Source organism: Gekko japonicus, unplaced genomic scaffold (assembly GCF_001447785.1).
Source record: "Gekko japonicus isolate JY-2015 unplaced genomic scaffold, Gekko_japonicus_V1.1 scaffold2252, whole genome shotgun sequence".
NCBI classification, from domain to species: Eukaryota; Metazoa; Chordata; class Lepidosauria; order Squamata; family Gekkonidae; genus Gekko; species Gekko japonicus.
This window is the reverse complement of record NW_015173205.1, coordinates 22,134-35,729: the sequence shown is the minus strand read 5'-3', so window position 1 is coordinate 35,729 and position 13,596 is coordinate 22,134. Positions and strand designations below refer to the sequence as shown.

Genomic DNA, 13,596 nt, shown 5'->3' with positions numbered 1-13,596 from the left:
TTATGTTCATCGTCAGTTCTGGGTTGTATCTGGAAGTGATGTAATGACATCAGCAATATAGGGAACATAACATAAGAACATAACATAAGGGACGCCAATGTTGGATCAGGCCAAAGGCCCATCCAGTCCAACACTCTGTCACACAGTGGCCAAAAATACCAGGAGCCATCAGGAGGTCCACCAGTGGGGCCAGGACACTAGAAGCCCTCCCACTGTTGACACCCCCTGAACCACCAAGAAGACAGAGCATCACTTGCCCCTATCTATACCTTGTGGCTAATAGCCACTGATGGACCTCTGCTCCATAATTCCCTTTTGAAGCCATCCATGATTGTAGCTGCCACCACTTCCTGTGGCAGTGAATTCCTTGTGTTAATCACTCTTTGGGTGAAGAAATACTTCCTTTTATCCATTCTAACCCAACCGCTCAGCAGTTTCATTGAGTGCCCATGAGTATTTGTATTGTGAGAAAGGGAGAAAAGTACCTCTTTCTCTACCTGCTCTATCCCATGCATAATCTTATAAACCTCAATCATGTCACCCCTCAGTCGTCGTTTCTCCAAGCTAAAGAGCCCTAAGCGCTTTAACCTTTCCTCATAGAGAAAGTGTTCCAACCCTTTTATCATTCGAGTTGCCCTTTTCTGCACTTTCCCCAAAGCTATAATATTCTTTTTAAAGTGTGGTGACCAGAACAGCACACAGTATTCCAAATGAGGTCGCACCATTGATTTATATAGGGGCATTATGATATTGGCTGATCTGTTTTCAGTACCCTTCCTAATAATCCCCAGCATGGCATTCACATTTTTTATTGCATCACACACACCCATTCTCACCCTCCACCACCACCTGGGTATGACCCAGAAGTGACAATGGGAAGCTCTAGGAATCAATGGGAATGTTATGGTAGAAATGGAAATCATTGCATTTCCAGCAATTCCTAGACTTACCTATTATCACTTTTGGGCTGTAACTGGAAGTGGCGTAGTGACATTGACAAACCTGGCAACTGTGCCCCACAAGCTTCATGGTCAGGCAAGGCTCTGGTCCTAGGTCTGCCAGATCGTAATCCAACCCTGTAACCACCACATCACATGCTCTGTCTCTCTAAACCAGGGCTCTTTTTGTAGAAAAAGCCCAGCAAGAACTCATTAGCATAATAGGTCACACCCAACAGCAGAAACTCATTAGCATATTAGGCCACACCCCCATGTTACAAGAAGTGTGGTCATCCAGCCACACCCACCTTTTGCTTGTTATTCTGTTATCCAAACCCAGGGCTTTTTTGTAGCAGGAACTCCTTTGCACGTTAGGCCACACACCCCTAGTGTAGCCAATCCTAATGAGTTTCTGCTGTTGGGTGTGGCCTATTATGCTAATGAGTTCCTGCTGGGCGTGGCCAACTTGGGAGCCAGCCGGAACTTTGTTCCTGTGCGTTCCTGCCCAAAAATAGCCCTGCTCTAAACCATCTCCCTTTCTGTTTCGTTGTGTTAATGAGTGTGGTTGATTCAGACCTTTCTGTTTCACTGCTGGTATTCCTAATTGGTTAGTTTCTTTTTTGCCATTTTAGGTTCATGTTTATGTAATTTGTGTGCAATGTGCCATTTTGGGCAGCAGTGCAAAAACAAAGTCTAAATTCCATTCAATGCATAGAATGAGCTTGCCAGCAAGGCACGGAAAATTATGCAAAAAAAAAAAAATTAAAGCATCGCGGGTTTTGATTTGCACAAGGGGAAAGCACATTGTGGGGTGGTGGTGTTCCTGTTGGAACCATGAACCTGTGAAATTCAGCAGCCTTCTGATCACAACAGATCACAACAGATCCCGAGCTACAGTTGATGTATATATTGGGGAGGAGCCGTGGCTCAGCGGCAGAGCATCTGCTTGGCATGATCCCAGGCTCAATCCCCGACATATCCATTTAAAAGGACCAGGCAGGAGGTGATGGGAAAGACCTCTGCCTGAGACCCTGGAGACCCTTGAAGTGGGGCTGTGGCTCAATGGAAGAGGGTCTGCTTGGCCTGCCAGAAGGTCCCAGGTTCAATCCCCAGCATCTCCAGTTAAAAGGACCAGGTGGTAGGTGATGGGAAAGACCTCAGCCTGAGACTCTGGAGAGATATAGATAGGGGCCCCAACACAGTGCTAGAGCATCTGCTTGGCATGCAGAAGGTCCCAGGTTCAATCCCCGACATCTCCAGTTAAAAGGACCAGGCAGTAGTTGATGGGAAAGACCTCCGCCTGAGACCCTGGAGAGCCGCTGCCACTCTGAGTGGGTTCTACTGACTTTGATGGCCCAAGGGTCTGATTCAATATAAGGCAGCTTCGTGTGTTCATATCTGGCTTGCTCTACTTCCAGAGAAGGCAGAGAAGAGTATTTGGTTTTCTTGCATTTCATCTTTACACCAGTCCTGTATGGGAGTGAGGTGAAAATGTGTGGAAACAGGCATATCAGAACGCTCGCTTATCACACTGAAACGATGATGTCACTTCCAGGTCCACACTGGAAGTGATGTCACAGTGTCGGTGTGACCCCCACCTGCATTCCCCTGTGGAGGTGGAGGAGAAGGAGGAGAGATTGGATTTATACCCCACCCTTCACTACCCAAAGGAGTCTCAGAGCGGCTTACAAACTCCTTTCCCTCCCCCTCCCCACAACAGACACCCTGTGAGGTAGGTGGGGCTGAGAGAGCTCTGATAGAAACTGCTCTTTTTCAAGGACACCTTTTGTCAGAACTAGGGCTTGCCCAAGGTCATCCAGTAGGTACAAGTGGAGGAGTAAGGAATCAAACCCAGTTCTCCCAGATTAGAGCCCGCACACTTAACCACTACACAGAAGGAGAAGAAGGAGAAGAGGAGGAGGAGTTGTTTTTTTATTATACCCCACTCTTCACTACCCAAAAGAGTCTTGGAGAAGCTTCCAATCACCTTTCTTTCCTTTCCCCAAAACAGACGCCCTGAGAGGTAGTTGGGGCTGAGGAGCTCTGAGAGAACTGTGACTGGCCCAAGGTCACCCAGCTGGCTGTATGTGGAGGAGTGGGGAATCAAACCCGGTCCACCAGATTAGAGTCCACTGCTCTTAAGCACTACACCAAGCTGGCTCAGGGGTTTCAGCAAATAATTGGAGGATAAGGACAAGAAATCTATGAACTAATTTGTGCACTTTTATTTTAAAGATAAATGGCCTTAGATGGGGAGCAATCCTGATTAGGGTGCAGGCCCATGGTTTCAGTGGGGCATTTGGGGGCCCTGCCCCCTTAATTAAAATCCCTGCCCCCACAAACAGCCATGCCCAAACCCTTATTTTCAAGGAGAGACCCCTGCTGCTGGCAGCAGCGTATGGTGCAAGGCCTGCAGCAAATTTCTGCCTGTCTATGTGTCAGAGCATCCCATTGTCACTTCCAGGTTATACCTGGAAGTGTCAATGGGAAGCTCTAGGAATCAATAGATTTGGTGTAGTGGTTACGTGTGTGGAATCCCCCTTTCTGCAAGCCTAGTCCTGCTGTAGACCACCTAGGTCATGGTGAGATTAATTTAATTAGGTGTAATTTAACTGCCCCCTTAAAAATTTAAACAAAAATGAATACATCAATCTTGGCTCCGGGTCTATTAGGGCAAGGGGGTAGTTTCACCCTTTCCTCTACACCGCATTTGTCTGATGCCAACTGGTTCCTTGCCATATCTGGACTGCCCCACTTGCTAGAAATGTGTAAAGATTCGGGGCTTCAAGTTCATGGAAACAGCACGATGCATCATGGTTCTTCCGGGTCTACATTTTTGGCACAACCGCCTGTGCTTACAACCTGGCCTTGGTGTCCATTTAACACCTGCCGATCAGTGTTCCCTCTAAGCTGTGGAGTCTCGTGAGCAAAAAGTCTACTTTGTGAGCTCCTGGCATTAAAGTTGTGAGCGAGCAATTTGGCTCCTGCATCAATTAGTTGGCTCTGGAGCCCTCCTCCCTGAGCTAAGACAAAAGTATGTGAGCTGGAGGCTAAAAAACTGTGAGCCAGCTCACACTAACTCAGCTTAGCGGGAACACTGCTGCCGATGCAGGATCGTAATCAAGATTTCAGATCCTGCCCAGACGTTTTGGCATACTGCTTATATGGAAGTCCGGGTCTATCGAAACCATTCCATGGCAGTATTGAGTGAGAGCCAGCATGGGGTAGTGGTTAAAGTGACGGACTGGGATGTGGGGGACCCGGGTTTGAATCCCCACTCTACCGTAGAAGCTCGGCCAGTCACCCACTCTCAGCCTAACCTACCTCCTGAGGTTGTTGTGAGGATAAAATGAGGGGAGAGGAGAAGGATGTGAGTAGCGTTGGGTCCCCATCGGGGAGAAAGGTGAGATAGACATTGAAAATAAATAAAGAAGTGTTACCAAGGTCTCTAAAATCTCTGAATCCATCATTCTGGCCAAGGAGAATCTGTTGTGGGAAAGCCCAATATATTCTTGGATGATTACATGAAATAAAGAAGAAGAAGAGATTGGATTTATGCCCCGCCCTTCACTACCCAACGGAGTCTCAGAGCAGCTTACAATCTTCTTTTACCTTCCTCTCCCCACAGCAGACACCCGGGGAGGCAGGTGGGGCTGAGAGAGCTCTCTCGAGAACTGCCCTGGAGAGAACAGCTCCGAAAGAACTTCTGACTGACCCAAGGTCACACCAGCAGCTGCATGTGGAGGAGTGGGGAATCAAACCCGGTTCTCCCGGATTAGAGTGAGCACTCTTAACCACTACACCAAACTGTACAACTGAGGATCTGTACAATTTGAGTCTCTTCTCTCCCCTTCCCCAAGTGTATAAAATTGAAACAAAACAAGAAGATAACCGGGATTTTCATTTGCCAGGGACACGTTGTTCTTCTAGGCCTCCTGGATTCGTACTGAAACATCCCGTCAACACGTTGACAAGACACAACTATTTGTGGAAGACTCGGCAGCCGAGCGGCGTGTTCCGAAACGAGAGCTTATTTTTAGTCTATGAATCACGAAAAGGAATGTGAGGTAAAATCTGAATTCCTGAAACTTTTGTGAAACACATGATTTAGCATCTGGTTTAAAGTTCTTGTGAGCGCTGATCGTAAACACATTTATTTGGAGGCAGGCCCCGTTGATCCGAACAGAACTTCACATGATGCGTCATCAGCGGCACATTGTATAAGAGGCAGATTGCGGTGAACACCTTCTGTCTTGTTTTTTTAAACAAAAATGGGAACAACTCTGATCCCAAAGCAATTAGACAAAGGGAAGGTCCATGGAAATCCATTGGACCTAAGAAGAGAGTCTTCAGTCAAGGTATCAGAGAGAAGATGAGTGATCCAAGACCCCCTACCTAAAATATTCCCTATACAACTAAAGGAGAAGGTGCTACGGTAGCCTGACATGAAAGTTTTGTGAGGAGGAGCACCATTTTATGTAAGGAACTGCTCAGGCCTCTAGTCTTCCATGTCTACCACAAAGAGGTCTTGTCTACCATGTCATGCCAACGTGTTGTAGTGGTCGAGAGAAGCGGACTCAAATTTGGATAACCAGGGTCGATTCCCCAGTTCTCCACATGAAGCCTGCTGGGTGATCTTGGGCCTGTCACAGTGCCTGTTGTGAGGAGAGGGGGGTGGAAGGAGATTGTAAGCCACTTTGAGACTCCTTAAGGAAGAGAAAAGCAGAGTAAAAAAACAACTTCTTCTTGTCTACCACAAGGAGACCTGTGGCTCGGTGGAAGAGCCTCTGCTTGGCACGCAGAAGGTCCCAGGTTCAATCCCCAACATCTCCCATTAAAAGGATCAGGTGGCAGGTGATGTGAAAGACCTCTGCCTGAGACTCTAGAGGGCCATGAAGTGGGGCTGTAGCTCAGTGGTAGAGCATCTGCTTGATATGCAGAAGGTCCCAGGTTCAATCCCCAGCATCTCCAGTTAAGAGGCCCTGGCAGTAGTGAGGGGAAAGACCTCATCCTGGAGAGCCACTGTGAGTAGACAATACTGACCTTGATAGACCAAGGGTCTAATTCAGTTTAAGACAGATTCATATGTGTTCACACATTGTGTGTAGACATGGGCCAGAGTCCCTACTCTCTCTCATGCGTAATTGCCATAAGACTTTCAAGTGTTCCCCAGTTGGTGCAGTGTGGTGCATGTGGAGAACATACTTCATACTCCTGAGAGCCAGTTTGGTGTAGCAGTTAGGAGTGCAGACTCTAATCTTGGAGAACCAAGTTTGATTCCCCACTCTTCCTCCACATGCAGCTGCTGAGTGACCATGGGCAACCCCTAGGTAACAGTGTTCCGTGCACCTTGGTGTTTAGTCATGCCGGCCACATGACCACGGAAACGTCTTCGGACAGCGCTGGCTCTTCGGCTTGGAAACGGAGATGAGCACCGCAACCCTAGAGTCGGATTCGACTGGCTTTCGAGCAAGGGAACCCTTACCTTTTTAGGTGGTGAGCTAGACTTGTTTTTAAGCCAAGAGATGTTTCAGAGGTGGTTTGCAATCGCCTGCCTCTGCACCACGTGCCCTTCTAAATCCTAGCCAGGACTGACGCTGTTTAGATTCCGAGATCTTACGAGACCGGGCTAGCCTGGGCTGGGAGGAACAACCCCCAAACACAACCTCATTTGGAGTACTGTGTACAGTTCTGGTCACCCCACCTCAGAAAGGATATTATAGCATTGGGAAAAGTGCAGAGAAGGGCAACTAGAACGATCAAAGGCTTGGAACACTTTCTCTAGGAAGAAAGGTTAAAGCACTTGGGGCTCTTTAGCTTGGAGAAATGATGGCTGGGGGTGACATGATCGAGGTTTGTAAGATTATGCGTGAGATAGAGCAAGTAGAGAAAGAGGTACTTTTCTCCCTTTCTCACAACATTTATTTATTTAACTTTTACCCCGCCCTCCCCGCCAGGCAGGTTCAGGGCGGCTTCCACGAACTGACAAGCAGTATACATTCACCGTAAGTATAAAAATATAAAACATCAGTTAAAACACAACCAATCAATATAAAACATTCATTAGACGGCGATAAAACTAAAGCGCAATTTAGGGACACATTCGGCGGTACCGCCGCATTAGGTCGTCTAGGATTGGAGTTCGCACAGGGGGCTGCTGGTAGAACGTCGCTCCTATCGGAATGCCTGCCTGAAAAGTTCTGTGGCCTCCCTCAGGCCAGGGAGGGTCAACTGATTTTGAGACCCAGACCATAGTGCTCTCTGGGGTATATACGGGGAAAGACGGTCCCGTAGGTATGTTGGACCCTGGCCATATAGGGCTTTAAAGGTAAGAACCAGCACCTTGAAGCGGATTCGGTATGCTATTGGCAGCCAGTGCAGTGTGTTAAGCACAGGCTGATTGTGCTCCCACCTGGGGAGGCCCATCAGCAGCCTGGTCGCTGCATTCTGCACTCGTGGGCACTCCATGAAATTGCTGAGCAGTCAGGTTAGAACGGATAAAAGGAAGTACTTCTTCACCCAAAGAGTGATTAACACGTGGAACTCACTGCCACAGGAGGTGGTGGCGGTGGCTAAAAGCATGGATGGCTTCAAGAGGGAATTCGATAAACATATGGAGGAGAGGTCCATCAGTGGCTATTAGCCACAAGGTATAGATAGGAACTCTCAGTCTGGGGCAAGTGATGCTCTGTATTCTTGGTGTTTTTTGGGGGGGGCAACAGTGGGAGGGCTTCTAAGACTTGGAATCCAAGTCTTATGAGGAAAGGCTGAAAGAGTTGGGTGTGTTTAGCCTGGGAAAGAGAAGGCTTAGAGGGGACATGATTGCAGTCTTCAAGTATTTGAAGGGCTGTCATGTAGAAGATGGAGAAGATCTATTCTCTCTTGCTCCGAATTGCAAGACTAGATCTAATGGGTGAAAATTACAAGGGAGTCGTTACCAGCTAAATATCAGGAGAAACTTCCTAACTGTAAGAGTGGTTGAGCAGTGGAACTGTCTGCCTCGGGAGGTGGTGGATGTTCCTTCGCTGGACGTTTTCAAGCGAAGGCTGGACGACCATCTTTCGGTATGTTGTAGGTATGTAGGGCTATCTTTCGGCTATTTTCCTGCAGAGTGCAAGATCCCTTCCAACTCTAACATTCTATGATTCTATGACAAAGTCCTGGCCCCATTCCTGGACCTCCTTTTCTTATTGAATTTATTTGTAGGTTTTTATGTTACAAAAGCAAAAACAAAAATACAGTACATAAGTATTTTATTGGAGTTTACGTTAAACATTCTTTCCAAACCATTTGTTAACTCTATACCATCTTTTTTGAAAAGCTTTTCCATCTTTTCCTGAAAGTATCATACTCAATTTATCCATTTCTGCATGTTCAGATATTTTAGTAACCAACTCTTCTCTAGTGGGTAATTTCTCTGCCTTCCAACATTTAGCAACAAGAATTCTGGCTGCAGTAAGGATATATGACAAAATACATGTATCATCACACCCAAACCCATTTGGTATTATAATTAGCAAATAAATTTCTGGTAACAGATGTAGATCTATATCCATAATCTCTAATATTAGCTGTTTAATATCTTTCCAAAATTTATAAATCTTCTCGCACCGCCACCACATGTGAAAGAACGTACTTATGTTATTTCCCATTGCTGTACCTCCTGATGGCACCTGGTATTTTTGGCCACTGTGTGACAGAGTGTTGGACTGGATGGGCCATTGGCCTGATCCATCATTGGCTTCTCTTATGTTCTTAAACCTGCAAGGAAAAAAAATGCATTTCTTCACAGGGGTATTTTGAGAGAGATGGAACTGGAGAAGCAAAAGGCTGGAACTAAATAATGTACATGTTGGTATAACTGAGAAAGTGCTGTAGCCCTGTGACAAAGCATGGAATTTGTCCATAGAAGGCCTAGGCTCAGTCCCTTCCACCTCCACTGGAAGGATCTCAGCTAACTGGACATGGTGGCCACCAGTGGGATACACCCCCCTGCAATGCCAGCTATGGCTCCACATCACTTCCAGTTTTTTAAAAAAGTGATATAGGTAGCTCTAGCAATCAATAGAAACTCTATGTTAAAATGAAGTGATGTGACAAAGCGGCCAATAAAATCATAGTTTTTGGAGATTCCTAGAGCTACCTTTTTTCACTTCCTGGGGTTTTTTTTACAGGAAGTGATGTGGCACTGCACATGACTCTGTGGGTTCTTTATTTTTTTCTCCTGCTGCCAGTAAGAAAGACCCTTCTCTATGCACCAGGAGAGCTGCTGTCAATGAGGGAAGCCCATCCGGAGTGAGGCGGACCAGAAGTCTTCCTTGGAAGAAGACAGCTTTCTGTATCTGTCAATCCAGAACAAGGAGTTTGTGTTGCAAAGGGATACAAAGGGAGCGCAGATAGCAGAGTACAGGCATCCCATATTTGGAGAAAGTAATTTTCACATCTGGTGATGTGCAATTTTGTCTGCATTCACAGGGTCACATTGCCATGCGGAAACAATGGGGGGGGGGGAGTAATCTCATGGGGACTATGTGTGTATGAAACAGCCCCCCCCCCGAGTAATGTAGCTAGTCTTTCTGAAAATTATTCTGAATCTGATTCGAGTCTTGTAGCACCTCAGAGACCAACAAGATTTCCAAGGTATAGGTTTTTGAGGGTCTAAGCCAGGGGTGTCAAACTCATTTGTTATCAGGGCCGGATCTGACATAAATGAGACCTTGTTGGGCCGGGCCATGTGTGTCATAAAATGTAATGCCAGGTAGCAGAGATATAAACTTTATAAAGGACACAAACACAAAGGTGGGGGTTTTTTTACTTAAAATCATGGCTATTTTTGGGCAGGAACGCACAGGAACGGAGTTCCGGCTGGCTCCCAAGTTGGCCACGCCCAGCAGGAACTCATTAGCATAATAGGCCACACCCAACAGCAGAAACTCATTAGGATTGGCTACAGTAGGCGTGTGTGGCCTAACATGCAAAGGAGTCCCTGCTACAAAAAAAAGGCCCTGGGTTTTGACAACAAACAAGGTAAACAGAATAAGAAGCAAAAGGTGGGGGTGGCTGGATGACCACACTTCTGGCAACAGGGGGCTGTGGCCTAATATGCTAATGAGCTGTGGTGTCAGGGTGTGGCCTATTATGCTAATGAGTTCCTGCTGGGCTTTTTCTACCAAAAAAGCCCTGCTTAAAATAACAACATGCTTAAAACATTAGCACTCTTGCAATATCTTGTTTATTTAACAGTGTCTGATAACTGACACCTCTTGCTCTGAATTATTGCATCAGAACGTCTGTGCTGTTGCAATCCTGAGGATGCTGTTCAGGTGTGTATCTGTAAGCTGCAAACCTACGATGATGCAGCAGCGGTAGAAATGGAAGACGAAGCAGAAGACAGCCAGTTCCACTGCGGGTCTGATAGAAGCCCTCCGGGGGCCTCATCCGGCCCCCGGACCACATGTTTAGCACCCCTGGTTTAAGCTCCCTCCGTCCAATACCTGACATCGTTTGATGAAAACAGCAGACCAACATGGTTACCCATCTGAAATTATTCCAAATCCATTCACATTCCAGTATGTTTCCCCCTGAGCCAGAACCTCCCCATCTCTGCCACTTTGATTAAGGAAAACTTCTGTGGCAGTTCTAAGGTGGACGTTAGACTCGCAAGAGGTTGGCGGAATCAGTCGCGAGTAGTGACTCGCATCCCTCTCCCAGGCACGCCGCCCCGTTGTGCTCTTGTTTTGGAACTGATCAAACTTTGCCACAAATCAATATGTGCTTCCTGAATTATTTAGATCATTATGCTTTGCAAGTCTACCTTGCTCTTATTAGGCGACTGTACCGAGAAGCTAATTTCCCGTGCGTGCTCGAAAGCATCTCGAAAGGAGTGCCACCTCCACAGCAAGGTTAATAGGCAAGCTCTCTAGAAGCTTCTCCCATAATGATGCGGATCTCAGATTTTTGACAGTGGCACGCTCTCGCAAACAGATGTTGAAATACATTTGGAAAGTCAAAATAAGTTACAGGGCAGCATATTAGAAGCTGTATAGATGTTTTTTTACAAGTCACAATGCGGCGAGCCACTTTTCAGTTGCAACTGAATGCTCAGCTGGGGGGGGGGAACCCACAAGTCACGGCCAGCATCAGCAGACGCTGAGGAGGGAGCAGCTGTCAGGGCCCAGTGATTCCGATAGGGCCCCCTGACACTGACCCTCACCTTAGGGATGCCATTCCCCAGTTGGGAGCGGGGGTGTCAGAATCCCGCAGCAATCAGTTCCCAACAATGTTCCTTCAGAAGGATCGAGTTTATTGAGTACAGTAAAGATAGGTCAGGAGCTGCGGTGGCTCTAGGAGCTGCGGTGGCTCAAGTGGTTAAGACGCTGAACTGCAGGCTGTGGAAGGTCAGTAGTTCAGCAGTTCGAGACCCGGGTGCCGCATGGTGGAGTGAGCTCCCGTGTCTAGTTCCAGCTCCTGCCAACCTAGCAGTTTGAAAGCAAAAATTGCAAGTAGATAAATAGGTACCACTTTGGTGGGAAGGTAACAGTGTTCCGTGCGCCTTGGTGTTTAGTCATGCCGGCCACATGACCACGGAAACGTCTTCAGAAAGCGCTGGCTCTTCGGCTTGGAAACGGAGATGAGCCTAGAGTCGGATTCGACTGGCTTTCGAGCAAGGGAACCTTGACCTTTACCTAAAGATAGGTCATCTGTGCATACATTCAGTGTCAGAACTAACTACAAACCCATGGGCACTCCATGAAATTGCTGAGCGGTCGGGTTAGAATGGAGAAAAGGAAGTCCTTCTTTTTTTTTTTTAAAATTATTTTTTTATTGATTTTAAAACATATAACACCCAACATCGTATCCCTCAAGCAAGCCACACCCCCCATACATACATAAACACCCAAGTCAGAACCCCTTCTTCTCTTGACTTCATCTTTTATCCATCCATTTATAAAACGGTGCCCAAACTTCTTGAAATCTTGAACTTATATTTCCGTTAACTTTTTGAGTTAGATTATCCAGTTCTGCTACGTCAAGCAGTTTACTAATTAACTGTTCTTTTGTTGGTACCTGTTCATTTTTCCATTCCCTTGCGAGCACCATTCTGGCTGCCGTTAATATGTGTAGAATTAAATATTTTTCATTTTTCCTCCATTCATCAGGAAAAATATTCAGCAAACATATTTCAGGGGCTAAAGGAATTTGCTTTTTAGTAATCTGCCAAATCATCTTCTGTACCTCCATCCAGTAAGATTTAACCTCATCACATAGCCACCATAAATGATAGAACGTACCTATTTGGGTCTTGCATTTCCAGCACTTTGAATCCAGCCCAACATATATCTTAGCTAACTTTTCCGGGGACATATACCATCTGTGTGTCATTTTAAAAATATTTTCTTTTAGTGCCGCTGCCTTTAAAGGGTCATTTTGCGAGCAAATATGTAGATCTCAACTGCCCCTCTCCCTCTCTCCCACTAGATTTAAAGGGCCCTCCAGCTGACCGGCAGATCATGTGGTCTTTGCTGATCAGCTGAAGCCCTTTAAGTCTGGCAGGAGTGGAGGGAGAGGGGTGACTGGGCAGGTAGTTGCTCTGGGGGGTGGGGCTTCCCCCACCAGCCAGCTGGCCAGGACAGATTGGAGGCCCCAAAAGTGGGGGAACCCCCACCCGGTCCTGGGGGCTGGCAACCTGAAAGGCTAATGTAGATCATGAAGCAGCCTGTTGGCTCAACAGCTTATGTTCAGTGATGGTGTCATGGCTCAGGTGGGGTGTCACCTGATGCTGCCACCACTCTGGATTTAGGATCCCTTGAGAAGGCCCAGAGCACCCTCCCAAGACCTTCAGACCTCCCTTTTGGCCAAATAATAGGCGTGAGGACCAAGCAGAGTACAACAAGGAAAAGGTTTATTTTATAGGAGCTCAAACAAACAAGATGCAGAATAATAACAGTAAATGGCTGAAAAGAAAAAAAATCAAATGCCCTAATGCATCTAAATGTATACTGTCCCTAGCTCACTATCTCAAGTGTCTTTAGACTACTCACCCTTCCCTCAGGATGAGGGTTTCTTCCCCACAGCAGCCTCTCTTCTTGCCCTGTTTCCTGGGAAGAACAGCTTTTTCTCTTGCACCAGTTCTTTTATTCCCCAGCCCTCTTCTTCCCTATTGGTCAAAATCGACACCAAAACTTCCCAAAGCCTTCTGGGGGTTGTAGGCCCAGCCTCCCCTACTGCTAGCCAGGCTCCCTGGGCCCAGTAGGCCTCTGGTGGCACAGCCCAGATCATGACAGATGGTTATCACAAAAGTTATTTTATTGCCTGCTCTTTCAGGGTATTTTCAGCATTTATGTATAACAAAGTATTGCTAGGTTTAGGACTGACAGATCCCACCTGGCCACTGGCTGTAAGGTTGCCAGAGCCAGGTTGGGAAACATGTGGGGATGGAGCGTGGACTCTATGGCATTGTACCCCACTGAGATCCCTGGCCTCCCCAGGCTCCATCCTCGGCCTGGATATGGCAATGCTGCTCCCATCCCCCGCTGGTGGCAACCTGGCAACCCTAAACCTATCAATACTTTGTTATACACAAATGCTGAAAATATCCTGAGAGGACAGAAAATAAAATAACTTTTGTGATGACCATTACTGAACATAAGCTGCTGAA

At 46.8% G+C, this 13,596-nt stretch overlaps 1 non-coding gene across 1 annotated transcript; it reads left to right on the top strand.

The window, feature by feature from the left end:
* Positions 1–5,837: 5,837 nt before the first annotated feature.
* On the top strand, positions 5,838–5,909 carry TRNAI-GAU. Its single transcript has one exon. It is a non-coding gene; the product is annotated as a tRNA-Ile (tRNA).
* The last annotated feature ends 7,687 nt before the right edge of the window (positions 5,910–13,596 follow it).